This window comes from Procambarus clarkii, chromosome 15 (assembly GCF_040958095.1).
Source record: "Procambarus clarkii isolate CNS0578487 chromosome 15, FALCON_Pclarkii_2.0, whole genome shotgun sequence".
NCBI classification, from domain to species: Eukaryota; Metazoa; Arthropoda; class Malacostraca; order Decapoda; family Cambaridae; genus Procambarus; species Procambarus clarkii.
Genome location: NC_091164.1, coordinates 32,952,380 through 32,971,257, shown reverse-complemented (window position 1 = coordinate 32,971,257; position 18,878 = coordinate 32,952,380). Strand labels below are relative to the sequence as shown.

Genomic DNA, 18,878 nt, shown 5'->3' with positions numbered 1-18,878 from the left:
CCTGGCCCCCTTAGAGTGGCACGAGGAGCAATGGCCTATAGAAACCCCCGTGTGGATGGGAGCATTCTGTCATTGACCAGGTTGGGCACTCAGAAAGGTAGACGCCCCAAAACAAAGCCCTATTCTGGTGAAAATATAGCTATTAAAAGCCGAACGAGTGGACAGACAAAAATTTTCGTGCTCCCCAAACAAAAATTAGCAAATGAGCATGACGTCATCACATTGCCACGCCACCGTCTGCCCAACCCCCCTTCCCCAGGAGGGAGAAGGGGGAGTCCCAAACCCTCACGCCGGCAATCCACCCTTCAGTTCTTGGCTGATGTGATAAGGGCGAGGTCTTGTGTCTCTGGCTCCTGAATTTGTCTCAGTTTCTGTGCCTTGTGGCATGGTCTGTCTCTACAGGTGGTGTGCTAGCTGGGAGTAATATTCTTCAGTACTTGGGCTGCATGCGCCCAGGGTCGCCTTCCCTAGGTGCTCTGTAAGTACAGTACTGCCCTTGAGGCTTGGGCCCACCTTCCACATATCACCTTGGGATCTACCTCCGCTATGTCTTTTACTGCTCGGTACTTGGCTGCCCTTGGAGTCAACTGGGGTTTTTGTTTCCCTTGTTTGCCTCTGGGTAGGAGGTAGTTTTCGTCACTGGTAGCGCAGGAAATCCTGGGAAATCACCAGTTATGCCTCCACCATGCTGCATGTAGAGTCGGTGATTTCTCTGACCCGGAGACATGTGACGTTTGTTGTTTGTATGTTTTCCAGTTCACCCATGCTACTAATCATGGTATGAGGGTGCAGGCAGCAACTGCATTGCATGCTAGTTTTAGGTTGCTGCAATGCGATAGGTTTGTTGCTCCCCCGGATGCCCCGAGAGTGGCCCGTTTTCGTTTTAGTGACCCGGACTTGTGGGTGAGAGTCACTTTGACTTTGGTTCCGTCCGCCCCTTCTTGTCCTTCCCAGTTTTCACCTATAACAGTGGCTGGCGCTTTTTCATCTTGGTATGATGTCCTCTTGTGAGGTTTTTCTTTTCTTTTTCTTTTTGCCTGGTGGCGGGCGGAGGTCTGCCTTGGTGTGCCTCCTCCTTTATATTAGGGTTGTTTTTGTTTGGTGTTACCCCCTGCTTTGCCCTCGTGAGTGGACACGTCCCTGGGGCTCAGCATTAGCAATGCTGACTGGTAGCTTGGGCGCTAGTTAGCAGTACCCTGCCTGGGATTATCCTTAGCAGACCCAGTCTAGGGGCCCTGAGAAACCCTGCTGGGGCACTCAGGGTCCAATGGATAAGACCCCTGAGTCCGCACGCACTTTGTGAGAGTTTGAGGTTTACTCTGTCCCCTTGTCTCAGGGCGACACTCATTATTTTTGCCTCCATCGTGTTACCTGTTGGGTCGGTGACACATTTGACCCTGAGTCCTGTGAGCTTTGTTGCTTGTTTGTGACTCAGTTCACCCTATCTGATGATGACATTATTCGGGTGCAAGTGGCTCGCACGCTACAGGATAGGTTAAGGTTGTTGCAAGGCGCTAGGTTGGTTGCTTCCCCGGATACCCCGAGGCTGTCCCATTTTGCTTATAGGGACCCGGACTTGGGGGTGTTGGTCACGTCGGCCTTGGATCAGTCCACGCCCCCTCGTTCTTCCCCTGCTGTGGTTCATTTGCCCCCCCCCCCTCCTGCTTCTGGTTCCAAAGCGGCTGGGGGCTTCGGGGTTGTGGCAGGGTTTAGAGGTTTCTGAGACTCGGGCTGTTTCGTGGGTTGCCCCTTCTTGGGTGGTTACGGAGGCATTCGAGTCTGTTCCTCCAGCCATAGCTCCAGGGTCTGACCAGTGGGCTCACTCTCTTCCTGCTATTTCAGCCTCCCCAAGTTTTCCTTGTGAGGCCGAGGCTTTGGAGGACGACTCGCCCCAAGGGCCTGACGTGGAGGAGGTTCCCGGGGGTTGGGGAGGAGCTGATTTGGGGGCCTTGGGCCCCGTTGGACCCCGCCTGGGTTTTATGACCCACGAGCGGAGCTTACTGTTACAAAAAGTGGTGTTTTCCTTCCTCTCCCCCCTCTGCATACGAGTTGGATTAGGGTTCAACTTCTCCCTGGGTTTGGTTCCGTGTCCTTGCAGATCCTCCGGTTCTGTCCTTTCGGAGGTTTTTGGCTTCCCGCACCTCGCCTACTGAGGTACAGGCAGCCATTTCAGCTTACCTCCTGTGCGACCCAGAATATGCCTCTATAAAGGATCCGTCTTCCTTCAGGACTGGTTCTTCATCTCCATACTAAGTTCGTTATGAGGTTCCGGGTTTGTCTTGGCTTGTGGACTGCCCTTTGTTCTCACTGGATGCTTGGGACTCCTTCTGTCGTACCTGCAGGCTTAAGTGGTGTGAGGCGTTGACTGTGGTCCAGGTTTACCTGAGGGGGGCAATTTTGAGCATCTTAATGAGTGCCTTTTCGCTCCTGCCCTTCTGCAATGTTGGTGCGGTTCAGCTTCATTTGCCGGTTCCTTCCATGTCGGCTGCGCTTGTGGCTGAGGACTTGCACGCACGTGGCAAGTTGGCTTTGGTCCTTTATTTCTTTTCCCCCTCTTGGAGCTGTCTTTGGATTGACTTTGTGGAGGATGTAGAGGCACTTGGGGCCATTCCTGGGTCTGGTGCCTTGGTCTCCGTTGCTCATGCGTCGTTTGGACTTTTGAAGCTGTTTGCACCAATCCTGCGGGATGCGCTGTCGTGGTTTTTCACATCTCGCCTGTCAACAGGTGGTGCTCGCTTCCTCCTTGGAATCCGCTTGGGCCCTGGCTCTTAGATTGTTTTCACCCTTGTGTCCTTTGCTGTTTGCGGCCTCTGCAGTCGAGCAGTATAGGCTGGTGGCTTCTTCCAGTTGCTGCCCGATGTCTGATTTGTTGGTTCTCCAGGGTTCTCATATTGGTTCTTCCCGGAGGGGTCATGCCAGGGCTCGCGATTCCGCTCGTTGGGGTGGGCCACAGTTGCCGGTTTCGGAGCTGGTGCCGCCTTCGGTCCCAGCTGCACTTGGTCGGCGTGGTGCTCGCTCAGCAGGTAAGTCAGGTTCTCGTAAGGGGCATCAGCCCTTTCGCGGTTCACCCCATTGATGGGGCAATGGGGGGGAGGCTTGCTCTGTTTGCTCATGCCTGGTCTCACGATTCGTAGGATTTTTGGGTTGTTTCTCGCGGCCTGTGGTAGCGTTGGGTGGCCCCTCCTTCTTCGGGGGATTGGGGCTGGCAGGGGCAGGCCTCTTCTCCTGCACTCTGTCAGGTTGTCTTGGAGTGGGTGCACTTGGTCGTGGTCGAAACGATCACGTTTCTCAGATGGGTTTCCCGACAGTTTCCAGTTCAGAAACTGGACTGTGTGAAACTGTGGTTCATTCTGGACTTGTACCTTCTCAATCCCTGGGTTTCTTGTCCCTCGTTTCAGATGACCACTCTGTCCCAGGTCCGGCTTCTGTTGGAGTCAGGCGCTTGGATGGTGTCACTGGATCTCAAGGACGCGTATTTGCACATCCCAATTTATCTGGGGTTCTGGGACTGACTCGGTTTTGTTGTGGGGTGCCAGAGTTACCGCTTTTGTTGTCTAACATTCGGGTTGACCTGGCACCTCGTGTGTTCACACGCCTTACCTGGATCATGGTGGCCCGTCTGCATCTGTTAGGTGTTCGGGTTCTGGCCTACCTTGATGACTGGCTGGTTTGGGCTCCATGTCAGTTCGTGTGTCAGCTCGCCAGGGATTTATTTATTTCCGAGCTCGCCTGGTTCTGGTTCCAGGTGAATTGGAGGAAGTCCCATCTGGTTCCCTCTCAGGTTTGGTCTTGGCTGGGTCTTGTGTGGGACGCTCTGACCGCTTCCTTCTCTTCCTCCGGCGGATCTGCTCCGTCTGCGTTCCAGCCTTTGTCTGTTCCTGAGGGGCTCTCGGGTCACACGGCGGTTGCTCGAGGGTTTGTGCGGGGAAGCCTGAACTTTGCCATGATAGTCTACCCACCAGGTCGGGTTTGGCTTCGTTGGCTCTTCTGGTTCCTTCGGGGGCGTCTCTTCCGCCTCTCTTGCGACCACTGAGTTCTGCCTCCTGAGGCTTTGCATCGGTTGCTGTGTTGCCAGCTTCCTCTAAGGGTTTTTCGGGGTACAGTGCCTTGGCTTTTCCCGAGCCCTCACTCGATGTGTTCACAGACACATCATCTCCTGGCTGGGGCTTTGTGACCTGTGCTCACCAAGCTGGCCAAGAATGATGGGGTCTGTCCTTCTGGTGGGCTCACAGCATGGTGCGGGAGTTCGCAGCTGTGTGGATGTCGCTTCGGGTCGCTTGTGGGTCGACGATCCGGCTCCATTTGGACTGTTTCCCAGTGGTTCATTGCCTGAACCACGAGAATTCGATGCGGTCCTTGGCTCTTTGGGGCTGGTCACTTTGGGTGACTCGTCTGCTGAGTTCTCAGGGTTTGGCTCTCCTGGCAGTTTCATTTGGGGAGTCCAATGTCCTGGCGGACGGCCTGTCCCTCTTCCTTCCCCCTTTCAACGGAGTGGACAGTCGACACAGAGTCGTTCAGTTGGCTCTGCCTCCGGTGGTGGACCTCTTCGCGTTGGCGTGGCGCCCTTCCTTGACTGCGAGCTGTCGGCGTTGATGCTTTTCAGCAGGACTGGGCAAGGTGGGGTTACCTGAACCTCTCCTCCCCCCGGTTCATCTATTGCTCCAGGTCCTGGCTCGCTGGGAATCTTACCAGGGTTGAGGTGTCCTTCTGGCTCCTTGGTGGCCTGCCCAGCCTTGGTTTCAGGTGCTGCTTGCTCAGTGTTCGAACCCGAGGGTCTTCCTGCAGCTCTGCCAGATTGGTCCAGCCCGTTATAAAGTTAGTGCGTTCTTCTCCTCGAGTCTTCGCTTCTGGATTTTCTGACTCAAGTCTATCACAACTTGTATGAAGTGCAGGTGGCTTTGTTGTTGGCCTCCCACCTGCGTGCTTCAACTAGGCGGCAGTATGAAGTTTCCTGGCGGTCATTTCGGTTTTTCCTCTCACTGCGTAGGTGTACTTCGGTCTCTGATAGGGTTGTTTTGTCCATCCTTTCGTGGTTGTTTCCAGGATTGTCATCTTGTGCCAAATACTGTCGCCTCATATTGTGCGGCAGTAACGGAGTCACTCCAACGTGCGTTCGGTATTGATGTTATGTCTGCTCCGTTCCGCAAGCTGTCTCGTACGTTGTTTCACCACCGGACTGCTCATGCGCCACCTGAGCCGTCCTGGTCTTTGGACCGGGTGCTCTCTTTTCTCTCTTCTCAGTTTGTTGTGGCCCCTTCATTTCAGGACTGTTTTTCTAAGGCTCTTATCCTGTAGGCATTGGCCTCTGGGGAGTCGGGTTGGGGAGCTTCATGCTCTCCTCCAGCGCAGGGGTTTCTGCTCTTTTGGTCCTGGTAGTAAGTTTGATCTGTTGCAGCTGTCTCTCTTTCTGGCGAAGAATGAGTCTGCTGCTTTCCGAAGGGGTCCTTGGGTTGTTGATGCTTGGATGGTCAGGCCGGGGCTGCATCATGTGTTGTGTCTGGTTGCGGCTCTCTACCGTTATTTGCGTGCCAAGCCTGTGGTGGCTGGGGATGGGCTTAGGGTTGACCCAGTTTCCCTTCTTTCCTGTTCCCGGGCTCGGGTCTCCCAGGTCGTCCACAGGGTTAAGTCTAGCCAGCTTGCAGTCTATCCTCGTGCCCACGACATTTGTAAGTTTGCTGCACTGGCTGCCGTCTTTGGTATCATGTCTTGGGTTGATATTCGGACATAAGGTTGTTTGTGGTTGGACAGAGTTCTGGCTGCTCGCTACCTGGTCAAAGTCCCTGGACCTAGTAGGGCCTGTACTGCATTGGGTCGGCGGTTGTAGCCAGTTGTCTCAAGTTTCGAATTGAGGAGTGAGGACTGACCACCGCCCGGGTAAGTCCCTGTTTTTCCTTGTCTTTGGGTAGTTAGCTCCAGGGAGCCGACGGGGCGCCCCACAGAAAACCAGCGTTGAATGTAATGAATTGCTGCATTACATCGCGAATGTAATGAATACTGGAGTGAACGATATGGAGGAAAATGCAGAATAGAACTAGTGAAGAACAGAGGTGCCATAGGCACAATCAGAGAACGCTATAAACATCAGAGATCCGCGGTTGTTCAATGTCCTACCACTGAGCATCAGAAATATTGCCGGAACAACCGTGGACATCTTCAAGAGAAAACTAGATTGTTTTCTTCAAGGAGTGCCGGACCAACCAGTTGTGATGGGTATGTGGGCCTGCGGGCCGCTCCAAGCAACAGCCTGGTAGACCAAACTCTCACAAGTCAAGCCTGGCCTCGGGCCAGGCTTGGGGAGTAGAAGAACTCCCAGAATGCCATCAAGCAGGTATCGCCATTTTCTGGGCGAGTCCCAGAGGCTCCCCGGCATCCCTCCCTCCAGTCGGCGGTATTTTTCGCGAGTTTTGACATCCAACCTAAGAACAGCAGGTTGGATCGCCGGCGTGAGGGTCTGGGGCTCTCCCTTCCCCCTCCCGGGGAGGGGGGAGGGTTACATAGACAGTGGCGCGGCAACGTGAAGACGTCATGCTCGTTTGCTAATTTTCGTTTGGGGAGTTTTGTCCACTCGTTCAGCTTTTGGTAGCAATATTTTCACCAGAATAAGAGATTGTTTTAGGGCGCCTACCTTTCTGGGTGCCAGACCCGGTTGATGGCAGATATAGAAATGCTCCCAACCACACGGGGGTTTCATTAGGCCAGTTCTCCTCACGCCTGTCTGAGGGGGCCAGGTTCTGACTCGTGGTCCCCGGTAGGCAAGAACTCCATGCACATTGACTGATGCCAGAAAGCTAATATATCCATATCAGCCTGGATATCTGCGGGGAGCCTCCGGGACTCACCCAGAAAATGATGTTTCATTACATTCAACCCTGGGTTTTTGCTCTAATACCTGAAACATTGTTATTAATAAAGTCAACTGTCATCTTGGTGTTTCTCTACACTGAGGTCAGTGTTCACTACACCCATGTCAACTGTCATCTTAGTGACAGACTGACTACAGGTGTAGTTTCAGTTTCCTGATGCTTTATCCAGTTACTTTACTCAGAGCCTGATGCTTCATTATAGTCCAGTTACTTTACTCAGAGCCTGATGCTTCATTATAGTCCAGTTACTTTACTCAGAGCCTGATGCTTCATTATAGTCCAGGTTCCACATTAATGTTTGTGTTGGTAATGACAGGTGCAGGAGACCATCAGGGAGGCCCTGGAGATGATGACCACAGAGACAGGTGCCACAGCTGACCCCGTACACCTGGGAGACTCAGCCTCCACCATTAATGTTTGTGTTGGTAATGACAGGTGCAGGAGACCATCAGGGAGGCCCTGGAGATGATGACCACAGAGACAGGTGCCACAGCTGACCCCGTACACATGGGAGACTCAGCCTCCACCATTAATGTTTGTGTTGGTAATGACAGGTGCAGGAGACCATCAGGGAGGCCCTGGAGATGACGACCACAGAGACAGGTGCCACAGCTGACCCCGTACACCTGGGAGACTCAGCCTCCACCATTAATGTTTGTGTTGGTAATGACAGGTGCAGGAGACCATCAGGAAGGCCCTGGAGATGATGACCACAGAGACAGGTGCCACAGCTGACCCCGTACACCTGGGAGACTCAGCCTCCACCATTAATGTTTGTGTTGGTAATGACAGGTGCAGGAGACCATCAGGGAGGCCCTGGAGATGACGACCACAGAGACAGGTGCCACAGCTGACCCCGTACACCTGGGAGACTCAGCCTCCACCATTAATGTTTGTGTTGGTAATGACAGGTGCAGGAGACCATCAGGGAGGCCCTGGAGATGATGACCACAGAGACAGGTGCCACAGCTGACCCCGTACACCTGGGAGACTCAGCCTCTACCATTAATGTTTGTGTTGGTAATGACAGGTGCAGGAGACCATCAGGGAGGCCCTGGAGATGATGACCACAGAGACAGGTGCCACAGCTGACCCCGTACACCTGGGAGACTCAGCCCCCAGCATCATGAATAAAGTTCAAGAAATCACTGGACAGATCCCCCAGAAGCAGTTAACAGTAAGTTTTTTATTTTCTCTCATAGGTCATATCACAAGATATTGAGTTGCGTTTTGTGGAGAGGAAGCCTGTTCTTAGGTTTATCGAGGTTCCCCAAGGTCAACTACTGACTGTCCTTAACTTACAATTTACAATAGTTTCCTACCTCTGGGATAAATATTTACTGGTAGGTGAACAGACCTAACAGGTGAAAGGAAGTATGTGAACCATTTCTGTCCTGCATAAAGATTGAACCTGTGATCCTCTATTGAACCCGGGATCCTGGCCCCCCTCACAGAGGCACAGAGAGCGGGTGACACTCCACCGAGTAGAGTGGTGGAGTGTCACCACTCTCCATCTTACCAGGAAAGCATCCAGGAAGACAGTGAACCAAAACAAACCACTGCTGGGTTCGAAGAGACTGAAGCCTTGAAACTGCCAACAAACTCCCAGACAATGCCAGCACCAACCCCCTGCCAGTAGAGGGGTGGCTGGAGCTACAGGTCCAGCACCAACCCCCTGCCAGTAGAGGGTGGCTGGAGCTACAGGTCCAGCACCAACCCCCTGCCAGTAGAGGGTGGCTGGAGCTACAGGTCCAGCACCAACCCCCTGCCAGTTGGGGGGGGCTGGAGCTACAGGTCCAGCACCAACCCCCTGCCAGTAGAGGGTGGCTGGAGCTACAGGTCCAGCACCAACCCCCTGCCAGTAGAGGGTGGCTGGAGCTACAGGTCCTACCAACCCCCTGCCAGTAGAGGGTGGCTGGAGCTACAGGTCCAGCACCAACCCCCTGCCAGTAGAGGGGGGCTGGAGCTACAGGTCCAGCACCAACCCCCTGCCAGTAGAGGGGGGCTGGAGCTACAGGTCCAGCACCAACCACCTGCCAGTAGAGGGGGGCTGGAGCTACAGGTCCAGCACCAACCACCTGCCAGTAGAAGGGGGCTGGAGCTACAGGTCCAGCACCAACCCCCTGCCAGTAGAGGGGGGCTGGAGCTACAGGTCCAGCACCAACCCCCTGCCAGTAGAGGGGGGCTGAAGCTACAGGTCCAGCACCAACCCCCCTGCCAGTAGGGGGGGCTGGAGCTACAGGTTCAGCACCAACCCCCTGCCAGTAGAGGGTGGCTGGAGCTACAGGTCCAGCACCAACCCCCTGCCAATAGAGGGGGGTTGGAGCTACAGGTCCAGCACCAACCCCCTGCCAGTAGAGGGGGGCTGGAGCTACAGGTCCAGCACCAACCCCCCTGCCAGTAGAGGGGGGCTGGAGCTACAGGTCCAGCACCAACCCCCTGCCAGTAGAGGGGGGCTGGAGCTACAGGTCCAGCACCAACCCCCTGCCAGTAGGTGGGGGCTGGAGCAACAGGTCCAGCACCAACCCCCTGCCAGTAGAGGGGGGCTGGAGCTACAGGTCCAGCACCAACCCCCTGCCAGTAGAGGGGGGCTGAAGCTACAGGTCCAGCACCAACCCCCCTGCCAGTAGGGGGGGCTGGAGCTACAGGTCCAGCACTAACCCCCTGCCAGTAGAGGGGGATTGGAGCTACAGGTCCAGGACCAACCCCCTGCCAGTAGAGGGGGGATTGAGCTACAGGTCCAATACCAGCCCTCTGCCAGTAGAGGGGGCTGGAGCTACAGGTGTAGAACCAACCCTCTGCCAGTAGAATTGGGCTGGAGCTACAGGTCCAGTACCAACCCCCTGCCAGTAGAGAGGGGGGTGGAGCTACAGGTCCAGCACCAACCCCCTGCCATTAGAGGGGGGCTGGAGCTACATGTCCAGCACCAACCCCTTGCCAGTAGAGAGGGGGGCTGGAGCTACAGGTCCAGCACCAACCCACTGCCAGTAGAGGGCCGACAGGAGCTACAGGTCCAGCACCAACCCCCTTCCAGTAGAGTGGGTCTGGCGCAACAGGTACAGAAGCAACCCCCTGCTAGTAGAGGGGGGCTGGAGCTACAGGTCCAGAATCAACCCCCTGCCAGTAGAGGGGGGCTGGAGATACAGGTCCAGCATCAACCCCCCTGTCAGTATAGAGGGGGGGTAGCTGGAGCTACAGGTCCAGAACCATCTCTCTACCAGTAGAAGTGGGCTGGAGCTACAGGTCCAGCACTAACCCCCTACTAGTAGAGGGGGGCTGGAGCTACAGGTCTCGCACCAACCCCTGTGCCAGTAGAAGGGGGGGGGGCTGGAGCTACAGGTCCAGCACCAACCCCATGCCAGTAGAGGTGGGCTGGAGCTACAGGTCCAGCACCAACCCCATGCCAGTAGAGGTGGGCTGGAGCTACAGGTCTCGCACCAACCCCTGTGCCAGTAGAAGGGGGGGGCTGGAGCTACAGGTCCAGTGCCAACCCCCTGCCATTAGAGGGGGATTGGAGTTACAGGTCCAGTACCAACCCCCTGCCAGTAGAGAGGGGGGTGGAGCTACAGGTCCAACACCAACCCCCTGCCAGTAGAGGGGGGGGGGGGCTGGAGCTACAGGTCCTGAACCAGCCCTCTGCCTGTTGAGGGGGGATGGAGCTACACGTCCAGAACCAACCCTTTGCCAGTAGAGGGGGGCTGGAGCTACAGGTCCAGGACCAAGCCCCTACCAGTAGAGAGGGAGGTGAAGCTACAGGTCCAACACCAACCCCCTTGCCAGTAGAGCAGTAGAGGGTGGCTGGAGCTACAGGTCCAACACCAACCTCCGGCCAGTAGAGGGGGGCTGGAGCTACAGGTCCAGCACCAACCCCCTGCCATTAGAGGGTGGCTGGACCTACAGGTTCAGCACCAACCCCCTGCCAGTAGAGAGGGAGGTGGAGCTTCAGGTCCAGCACCAACCCCCTGCCAGTAGAGGGGGGCTTGAGCTACAGGTCCAATACCAGCCCTCTGCCAGTAGAGGGGGGGCTGGAGCTACAGGTCCAGAACCAACCCGCTGCCAGTAGAGGGGGGCTGGAGCTACAGGTCCAGCACCAACCCCCTGACAGTAGAGGGTGGCTGGAGCTACAGGTCCAGCACCAACCCCCTGCCAGTAGAGGGTGGCTGGAGCTACAGGTCCTGCACCAACCCCCTGCCAGTAGAGGGTGGCTGGAGCTACAGGTCCAGCACCAACCCCCTGCCAGTAGAGGGGGGCTGGAGCTACAGGTCCAGCACCAACCCCCTGCCAGTAGAGGGTGGCTGGAGCTACAGGTCCAGCACCAACCCCCTGCCAGTAGAGGGGGGCTGGAGCTACAGGTCCAGAACCAACCCCCTGCCAGTAGAGGGGGGCTGGAGCTACAGGTCCAGCACCAACCCCCTGCCAGTAGAGGGTGGCTGGAGCTACAGGTCCAGCACCAACCCCCTGCCAGTAGAGGGGGGCTGGAGCTACAGGTCCAGCACCAACCCCCTGCCAGTAGAGGGGGGCTGGAGCTACAGGTCCAGCACCAACCTACCTGCCAGTAGAGGGTGGCTGGAGCTACAGGTTCAGCACCAACCCCCTGCCAGTATAGGGTGGCTGGAGCTACAGGCCCAGCACCAACCCCCTGCCAGTAGAGGGGGGCTGGAGCTACAGGTCCAGCACCAACCCCCTGCCAGTAGAGGGGGGCTGGAGCTACAGGTCCAGCACCAACCCCCCTGCCAGTAGAGGGAGGCTGGAGCTACAGGTCCAGCACCAACCCCCTGCCAGTAGAGGGGGGCTGGAGCTACAGGTCCAGCACCAACCCCCTGCCAGTAGGTGGGGGCTGGAGCTACAGGTCCAGCACCAACCCCCTGCCAGTAGAGGGGGGCTGGAGCTACAGGTCCAGCACCAACCCCCTGCCAGTAGGTGGGGGCTGGAGCTACAGGTCCAGTACCAACCCCCTGCCAGTAGGTGGGGGCTGAAGCTACAGGTCCACCACCAACCCCCCTGCCAGTAGGGGGGGCTGGAGCTACAAGTCCAGAGCCTGCCCTCTGCCAGTAGAGGGAGGCTGGAGCTACAGGTCCAGCACCAACCCCCTGCCATTAGATGCGGGCTGGAGCTACAGGTCCAGTACCAACCCCTTGCCAGTAGAGAGGGGGGATGGAGCTACAGGTCCAGCACCTGCCCCCTGCCAGTAGAGGGGGGGGGCTGGAGCTACAGGTCCAGAACCAGCCCTCTGCCAGTAGAGGTGGGCTGGAGCTACAGGTCCAGAACCAACCCCCTGCCAGTAGAGGGGGGCTGGAGCTACAGGTCCAACACCAACCTCCTGCCAGTAGAGATTGGGGTGGAGGGGAGGGCTGGAGGTACAGGTCCAGCACTAACCCCCTGCCAGTAGAGGGGGATTGGAGCTACAGGTCCAGGACCAACCCCCTGCCAGTAGAGGGGGGATTGAGCTACAGGTCCAATACCAGCCCTCTGCAAGTAGAGTGGGCTGGAGCTACAGGTTCAGAACCAACCCTCTGCCAGTAGAATTGGGCTGGAGCTACAGGTCCAGTACCAACCCCCTGCCAGTAGAGAGGGGGGTGGAGGTACAGGTCCAGCACCAACCCCCTGCCATTAGAGGGGGGCTGGAGCTACATGTCCAGCACCAACCCCTTGCCAGTAGAGAGGGGGGCTGGAGCTACAGGTCCAGCACCAACCCACTGCCAGTAGAGGGCCGGCTGGAGCTACAGGTCCAGCACCAACCCCCTTCCAGTAGAGGGGGTCTGGAGCAACAGGTACAGAACCAACCCCCTGCTAGTAGAGGGGGGCTGGAGCTACAGGTCCAGAATCAACCCCCTGCCAGTAGAGGGGGCTGGAGATACAGGTCCAGCATCAACCCCCCTGTCAGTATAGAGGGGGGGTAGCTGGAGCTACAGGTCCAGAACCATCTCTCTGCCAGTAGAAGTGGGCTGGAGCTACAGGTCCAGCACTAACCCCCTGTTAGTAGAGGAGGGCTGGAGCTACAGGTCCAGCACTAACCCCCTGCTAGTAGAGGGGGGCTGGAGCTACAGGTCTCGCAACAACCCCTGTGCCAGTAGAAGGGGGGGGGCTGGAGCTACAGGTCCAGCACCAACCCCATGCCAGTAGAGGTGGGCTGGAGCTACAGGTCCAGCACCAACCCCTGCCAATAGAGGGGGGCTGGAGCTACAGGTCCAGTACCAACCCCCTGCCATTAGAGGGGGGCTGGAGCTACAGGTCCAGTACCAACCCCCTGCCAGTAGAGACGGGAGGGGGGGGTGGAGCTACAGGTCCAGCACCAACCCCCTGCCATTAGAGGGGGGCTGGAGCTACAGGTGCAGTACCAACCCCCTGCCAGTAGAGGGTGGTGGCTGGAGCTACAGGTCCAGAACCAGCCCTCTGCCTGTTGGAGGGGGCTGGAGCTACAGGTCCAGAACCAACCCTCAGCCAGTAGAGGGGGGCTGGAGCTACAGGTCCAGTACCAACCCCCTTGCCAGTAGAGGGTGGCTGGAGCTACAGGTCCAGCACCAACCCCCTGCCAGTAGAGAGGGAGGTGGAGCTTCAGGTCCAGCACCAACCCCCTGCCAGTAGAGGGGGGCTGGAGCTACAGGTCCAGAACCAACCCCCTGCCAGTAGAGTGGGGCTGGAGCTACAGGTCCAGCACCAACCCCCTGCCATTAGAGGTTGGCTGGACCTACAGGTTCAGCACCAACCCCCTGCCAGTAGAGGGGGGCTGGAGCTACAGGTCCAGTACCAACCCCTTGCCAGTAGAGGGGGGCTGGAGCTACAGGTCCAGCACCAACCTCCTGCCAGTAGAGGGGGGCTGGAGCTACAGCTCCAGGACGAACCCCTTGCCAGTAGAGATGGGGGTGGGGGGGGGGGGGTTGGAGCTACAGGTCCAGGACCAACCCCCTGCCAGTAGAGGGGGGCTGGAGCTACAGGTTCAGCACCAACCCCCTGCCAGTAGAGGGGGGCTGGAGCTACAGGTCCAGCACCAACCCCCTGCCAGTAGAGGGGGACTGGAGCTACAGGTCCAGCACCAACCTCCTGCCAGTAGAGGGGGGCTGAGCTACAGGTCCAGCACAAACCCCCTGCCAGTAGAGGGGGGGCTGGAGCTACAGGTCCAGCACCTGCCCCCTGCCAGTAGAGGGGGGCTGGAGCTACAGGTTCAGCACTAACCCCCTGCCAGTAGAGGGGGGTTGGAGCTACAGGTTCAGGACCAACCCCCTGCCAGTTGAGGGGGGCTTGAGCTACAGGTCCAGTACCAACCCCCTGCCAGTAGAGATTGGGGTGGGGGGGGCGACTGGAGCTACAGGTCCAGCACTAACCCCCTGCCAGTAGAGGGGGGTTGGAGCTACAGGTACAGGACCAACCCCCTGCCAGTTGAGGGGGGCTTGAGCTACAGGTCCAATACCAGCCCTCTGCCAGTAGAGAGGGGCTGGAGCTACAGGTCCAGCACCAACCCCCTGCCATTAGAGGGGGGCTGGAGCTACAGGTTTAGCACCAACCCCCTGCCAGTAGAGAGGGGGGTGGAGCTACAGGTCCAGAACGAACCCCTTGCCAGTAGAGGGTGGCTGGAGCTACAGGTCCAACACCAACCTCCTGCCAGTAGAGATGGGGGTGGGGGGGGGGTGGAGTTACAGGTCCAGGACCAACCCCCTGCCAGTAGAGGGGGCTGGGGCTACAGGTCCAGCACCAACCTCCTGCCAGTAGAGACGGGGATGGAGCTACAGGTCCAGAACCAACCCCCTGCCAGTAGAGGGGGCTGGGGCTACAGGTCCAGCACCAACCTCCTGCCAGTATAAGGGAGCGGCAGCTACAGGCCCAGCACCAACCCCCTGCCAGTAGAGGGGGCTGGAGCTACAGGTCCAGCACCAACCCTCTGCCAGTAGAGTGCGGCTGAAGCTACAGGTCCAGTACTAACCCCATGCCAGTAGAGGGGGCTGGAGCTACATGTCCAGCACCAACCCGCTGCCAATAGAGGGGGGCTGGAGCTACAGGTCCAGCACCATCCCGCTGCCAATAGAGGGGGGATGGAGGTACAGGTCTACCACCAACCCCCTGCAAGTAGAGGGGGGGATGGAGCTACAGGTCCAGCATCAAACCCATGCCAATAGAGGGCGGCTGGAGCTACAGGTCCAGCACCAACCCCCTGCCAGTAGTGGGTGGCTGGAGCTACAGGTCCAGCACCAACCCCCTGCCAGTAGAGGGGGTTGGAGCTACAGGTCCAGCACCAACCCTCTGCCAGTAGAGTGCGGCTGAAGCTACAGGTCCAGTACTAACTCCATGCCAGTAGAGGGGGCTGGAGCTACAGGTGCAGCACCAACCCGCTGCCAGTAGAGGGGGGCTGGAGCTACAGGTCCAGCACCAACCCCCTGCCAGTAGAGGGGGGCTGGAGCTACAGGTCCAGCACCAACCCCCTGCCAGTATAGGGGGGCTGGAGCTACAGGTCCAGCACAAACCCCCTGCCAGTAGAGGGGGGCTGGAGCTACAGGTCCAGCACCAACCCCCTGCCAGTAGAGGGGGGCTGGAGCTACAGGTCCAGCACAAACCCCCTGCCAGTTGAGGGGGGCTGACACTGACCACAGGTGATAATGGGGTTGACACTGACCACAGGTGATAATGGGGCTGACACTGACCACAGGTGATAATGGGGCTGACACTGACCACAGGTGATAATGGGGCTGACACTGTCCACAGGTGATAATGGGGCTGACACTGTCCACAGGTGATAATGGGGCTGACACTGTCCACAGGTGATAATGGGGGCTGACACTGACCACAGGTGATAATGGGGCTGACACTGTCCACAGGTGATAATGGGGCTGACACTGTCCACAGGTGATAATTAGGCTGACACTGACTACAGGTGATAATGGGGTGACACTGTCCACAGGTGATAATGGGGCTGACACTGTCCACATGTGATAATGGAGTTGTCACTGACCACAGGTGATAATGGAGTTGTCACTGTCCACAGGTGATAATGGTGCTGACATTGCCCACAGGTGATAATGGGGCTGGCACTGACCACAGGTGATAATGGGGCTGACACTGTCCACAGGTTGAAGACCTCCGCAAGATGAGGGAGCCCGTCAAGAGGCTGGTGGAGGCTGGCCGGGTGTTGGCCGTCCAGGAAGACCAAGATGGCCGCCGCTCCGCCAGGATAACTCTACAAGACGGACAGCTGTACCTCCACCCACTCCTGCGTCAGCCCACGCCCGCATACGCCCACACCCTCCAGGTTACTTTATTACACCCACCTCACTTATTGACATTACTGACTTATTGAGTTTTTATAATTTATATGATGACATTTTGTTACACAGTTATCAGCATGATTTATTTCATTTTCTGCAGGAGAGTGAGGTTGTGGGCGTGCTGGACCCCTCCTGCACCCTGGCGTTCCTTGACCTCAGGTGGGCGGGGTTAACAAGAGGGCGGGTCACCATCCGGCTGACCCCTGACACTCCGCTGGCCAGACAGTTTGTGTTGTTGTGTACGGGCCAGCGGGGCCACACCTATCACAACACTAAACTGTTGCAGGTGTGGCGCAAGGGTCAGCCGTGGGAATGTGTGATGGGCGGAGACTACGAGAGTAATGATGGTAAGGGAGGAGCCTCACTGCTGCCTGACCTCCAGGGGCAGTACCGGAGGTCAGGCCAGGCAGGAGCTGTGTTGTGCTTTGATGAGCCGGGGGGTCCCACGAGTGCCCAGTTCACCATCACCACCAGGGACCGCCAGGGTAGTGATCAGTGGTTTTATGTCTTTGGTGATGTGGTGAGCGGCCTGGATGTGGTGAGGGCAGCAGTCAACCACAGTGACATTACGGAGGTGACTGTGGTGGACTGTGGTGTTGTGCTGCCACTCTAGTTCACTGTACCACCACCATCACTACTGTGCTGTTGTGCTGCCTCTAGTTCACTGTACCACCATCACTACTGTGGTGTTGTGCTGCCACTCTAGTTCACTGTACCATCACCCTCACTACTGTGGTGTTGTGCTGTCACTCTAGTTCACTGTACTACCACCATCACTACTGTGGTGTTGTGCTGCCACTCTAGTTCACTGTACCACCACCATCACTACTGTGGTGTTGTGCGGCCACTCTAGTTCACTGTACTACCACCATCACTACTGTGGTGTTGTGTGGCCACTCTAGTTCACTGTACCACCACCATCACTACTGTGGTGTTGTGCTGCCACTCAAGTTCACTGTATTATCACCATCACTACTGTGGTGTTGTGCTGCCACTCTAGTTCACTGTACCACCACCATCACTACTGTGGTGTTGTGCGGCCACTCTAGTTCACTGTACTACCACCATCACTACTGTGGTGTTGTGCTGCCACTCTAGTTCACTGTACCATCACCATCACTACTGTGGTGTTGTGCTGTCACTCTAGTTCACTGTACCACCACCATCACTACTGTGGTGTTGTGCTGTCACTCTAGTTCACTGTACCACCACCATCACTACTGTGGTGTTGTGCTGTCACTCTAGTTCACTGTACCATCACCATCACTTCTGCATCACCATGGACTGCGTGTTTTGATGACAATGTAACTTAAGGACAGACATTTATCACTATATCATCATAACTTCACTATCTTTGGTATTTAACACTTTGGTATTTATACTTTGGTATCATATACCTGACAATCACGGCTGTATCACCATCAATGCTATATCTTCCCAGTACTGTAACCTATCATTGCTGTATCACTATAGCTTCACTATCACCTCTATATATCACCATCACCTCAGGCCCCACACTTGGGGTCATATACTGACTATGTTGAGTAACAAATTGTTGGTGTCACCATATGACAGCTGTTGTCACTGTTATATCACCAACAGCTCACTATCACATAACACTGTCACTGTAACACCAACATCATTTCTCTTTCACCGCATTATCACCTCACACTGATAGATTTCCTCCTTACATTCACTGTTATATCACTATCATTGCTACAGTACCACTACCGCACCATCACTACTATATCACCATCACTGTCATATCACCATCACCTCACTACCACTACTATACTACCATCACTTCACTATCACTCGGGTGTGTTGTGATATTACCATAATGGACCATGGTGTGTTGTGATATTACCATACTGGACCATGGTGTGTTGTGATATTACCATACTGGTCCATGGTGTGTTGTGATATTACCATACTGGACCATGGTGTGTTGTGATATTACCATACTGGTCCATGGTGTGTTGTGATATTACCATACTGGTCCATGGTGTGTTGTGATATTACCATACTGGACCATGGTGTGTTGTGATATTACCATACTGGTCCATGGTGTGTTGTGATATTACCATACTGGTCCATGGTGTGTTGTGATATTACCATACTGGACCATGGTGTGTTGTGATATTACCATACTGGTCCATGGTGTGTTGTGATATTACCATACTGGTCCATGGTGTGTTGTGATATTACCATACTGGTCCATGGTGTGTTGTGATATTACCATACTGGTCCATGGTGTGTTGTGTTATCACCATATGGGTGTGAGGTGGTGTTATGACCACACATACACCAGTATGATCATACTGTAGCTGGTGTATGATGTGCTCAAACTGTATAGTGATGTCTTGACTGATTAGCCTAGTATCACGAATATTAATTTATGTAGTTATTCTTTTTTCGTCAACACACTAGTATTAAATGTGTATTGCCAATGTATTCCATATATATCTATGTATATTATATATCTGTACCATAAGTCCTTGTCATGTATTTGTGAACATATATTAGAAGTCTAGTGAATAGCAGTAGCCTAATGTCATTAGCTTGAAAAACATCCGTATATGCTTATATTATGGAATGCTCCATAATGCTGTATAGGAAATATTATGTGAACTATGATGGAGAATGTATAAATTTAGGTCTCGGATGTATTACAGTCATGTATACTGTGTAATTTCCCTTTCATTATTGTTCATTACATTGTCCTCTAACATTAAATTAGATTTTGGCACTGTGAGATGTA

At 55.7% G+C, this 18,878-nt stretch overlaps 1 long non-coding RNA gene across 1 annotated transcript in view; it reads left to right on the top strand.

The window, feature by feature from the left end:
• Positions 1–18,878, top strand: part of LOC123759122 (uncharacterized) — a 196,299-nt gene that overhangs the window by 87,912 nt on the left and 89,509 nt on the right. The window lies entirely within an intron of this gene.